Source organism: Echinops telfairi, unplaced genomic scaffold, assembly GCF_000313985.2.
Source record: "Echinops telfairi isolate 266 unplaced genomic scaffold, ASM31398v2 ScPeMD7_70;HRSCAF=299, whole genome shotgun sequence".
Lineage (NCBI taxonomy): Eukaryota > Metazoa > Chordata > Mammalia > Afrosoricida > Tenrecidae > Echinops > Echinops telfairi.
In genome coordinates, this window is record NW_022103968.1 from 41,746,534 (window position 1) to 41,749,771 (window position 3,238).

Sequence of the window (3,238 nt, forward strand, 5' to 3'; positions counted from 1 at the left end):
AGGGGGCGGGGCGGGGCACGGCGAGGCTTTATTCACAGGGGTCACTTTCAAGGCAGATGCGAGGTCAGCAAGAAACCGTCTTGCAACAACTCCCTCCTTCTCCTCCCCGCCCCCCCAAACAGAACCCAAAATAAAACGAAAAGACAACACAATCCCTGTCCTTCGAGTGGACTCCGATTCGTCCAGAAACCCCACTTTCTGAACTTTGGTTTGCTCTGCCGGCGTCTCTTCCAGGAGAGCCACACCTTGGGCAGCCCTGGGCGTGGAGGCGGCTTAGTGGCCATGCACGTGAAGCAGGTTTGCAGTGATTGATTGCTCAACTCCGTCTGAGGGGGGGGTGGGGGGCACAGCCGCTCCCAGTGTCTTCCTTCTGAATCCCTCCCAGGAAAAGTTGGGCAAAGGAGGGAGGAGGGCCGTTGCTCCCCGCGCCTTAAAGCTCCTGCCTTCCCTTCTCCCTGGCGTTTGAAGAGCCGAATCCTGCCAGTTCAAAGTTGGGTGTCGCTCCCGTCGGGTTCGCCTAGGAGGCTGGGCGGATTTTGGCCACCAGAAGGCAGCTTTTGCACGCCGCCCGCTGCCGTCGCGGAGAGGGCTGATCGATCGGCTTCCCCATTAAAGCGCCTCTGGACATTAGCGAGCGGAAGTACAGACTCCAAAGCCCATTACTGGCTTTTAGTCGCTGGAAGTGCGCGGCAGAAAGTGCATTTCGCAGGATATCGAATATTCCATTAGGCGTGTCCGCCTCCCTCTTACCCCTTCCCTCTTCTTGGATCACTTGGTGTCTGAGTCTGGGGCCCTAAGAGACCCCTAAAGTAGTCCTTCCGTTGGAGAGCTCTGGCTTTGTGACCTGCGCTTCCGAAGAACACGTCCTCTGGCCGGGACTCCGGAAGGTCCCTTGCGCCTCCACTGACCCTCCACTGGGTCAGCTTGTGGGTGGCGGCTCACATGCTTTGATGACAGTGGGGAGTAGGGGGCAAAGGGCCCTAGCAGGGCTTACGAGCTGGTATTCGCAGAGGGCCGGGCCCTGGGAACCAGGGTGGGGGGGAGCCGGCCCGCAGGCCCCTTCTGAGCCCTAAATCCGAGAGGGGGCGCAGGGCAGATTTTAGATTTCTTGAGTGCCACACTACTTACGAAGTGACACGTTCGGCCTAGCCTGCGTCCAAAGTCCCCATCCGAGGGAACAAAGGCATTCTTGGTCTTTCTCCCCGGCCAAGCCTGCAAGCTACTATTTGACTTTGCCCCGGCCTGGGAAGCTGCTGGTGCTGCCGCTGCCGCTGCCGCGTCTCCCCGCTGCCGGGCCGCGCATTCCGCGGCCGCTGCCCTGCCCTGCCCTGCCCTGCCCTGCCCCGTGCTCAGCAGCTGGAATCAATCTGCCCACCTCCTTAAGAAGCCACTTCAGCAGCGGTCACCCGGCAGCTGCTCGCCTCCCAAGGCTGCTGCGCTTGGGCTTTATCGCATTTTTGAAATTGCAGATTTCGGTGCCTGGCTTGTGCCTCTCCCAGACAAAGCACCGCTTCCCAGGAGAGAGGCGATTTCAGGAGGGTCTGAGAGTGGGAGAAAACTCTCCCGGCCAGATTCACCAGCTAGCACCCTCCCCACTGCCCCCTTTGCCCCAACAAGGCATCTTCCCACGAATGAGAGGAATTTGTATCTTTACTAGGAGGAAGTGTCTGATCTTTCATCTTGCACACCCTCCCCTCCCTTTTATACTTCCGCCCTCCCTCCCCCGAATATTCCACTTTAGGGTTAGGAACAGGCATCCTAACCATCGCTCATGCGCAGTAGCAGCCGAGGTCCTTGGCCTGCGCATGTTGGGGTCTGCAGCAGGAGGGCTTGCCTTCATCCTTTGCGAGCTGAGTGACTGTGGGGCTGAGGGTAAACTGCCCCGCTCATGGTTTCGTGAGTTTAAGTGGAAGCGTATACTTTATTTCTAGCAGGAGGACTCAATTTAAATCGTTTGCAGAAAATATGGGCCTTGTAAACACTGGAATGAAATACTAGAATTATTTCATTCTTAATTGAGTGTTTAATATGAGTATTGAATTCCAGTACTTAATAAGTATCCTACCACTTACTTATTGGGAAGACACCTTATTTTGGTCCAGAAAGGAAATTAAAAAACAAATTTTAAAATAAAGCATTTCTGTGACCTTAACATTAAACAAGATGCTCTTAACAGTAAACATTTAATTTCCCAGTAAAGGAGAAACTTTCAAAATAAAGGAGTGTTTTCTGATGTTCACCCAGTTGTGTGTGGAGACCAGATGATGTTTGCCTTGTTTGGGCTGTGTCACCCGCCCACCCAGGTTTACTGGGACTGAAAGAGACTGCGCTAGTCTTAGACTCAGGTTCTATTGCATCTGCCCACCACTTTGCATGGTATCTATTCCTTTTTACCAGTTCATTTTAAACTTTACCAGGACACCCAGTTTTTACACTAACAAGAAAACTGCTGTTTTGAAAATACATGAATTATGCTGGACTGGCAGAAGCGTAAAAGAATGTTATTTGCTTGTAAACACCACTTCCCGAAAATGATCATCATCTTACATATTTACATAAGGCAGGACAGAAATATCTTCAGCCTTTAATGCCATGGACGGAAATGGGAGATTTCACCAACCATTGTAATCAAGTAAGGCCAATTAGCCAGCAGTTCCATGTGTCTGCAGAGAGTATACCGCACCATCTCCATTAAGAATGATGTAAGTATCAAAGGAATGCTGAGATGAAAATTATCCTAGGGAAATGGAAGATATGAGCACAGCAGAAGTATCAAGTATACAATACGATGATCGCGTTTAAGAAGAAAACATCCGACTTACTGCCGTGCTCCTGCTCAGACCCCTCAACCACGCTTCAATGGGTGTCATCGAAAACTGCAGGCTGTGTCTTGGGTGGTGATAATCCTATTTAAAATGTATATATCACTCTCTCCCAAAGAACTTAAAGTACTTCATATAGTGTATGCCTATTGGTGTGTGTGTGTGTGAACTCTTAAGAACTAACCTGTTTCCTGTTTTTAAAGTCTAAATCTTAGGTTCCCAAACTGATTTGAACTTAGATGGCCCTACTCTGGGGGTTGTCATTGACCAACTGTCTTCTATCTTCTTGCTTTCTCACCAAATTTCTCTAGCTTGGTAGGATGTCGTAGGCAGGGCTGCGGACTCACAATTATGAAGAAGGTGGGAATCTTGGTTTTCATTCGCCTGGCCTTCTGTGCATTTTATTCTTTTTTTTT

General features: G+C 50.7%; 1 protein-coding gene across 1 annotated transcript in view; it reads left to right on the forward strand.

The window, feature by feature from the left end:
• PRKG1 (protein kinase cGMP-dependent 1) overlaps window positions 1-3,238 on the forward strand; it is a 1,384,334-nt gene that overhangs the window by 967 nt on the left and 1,380,129 nt on the right. The window lies entirely within an intron of this gene.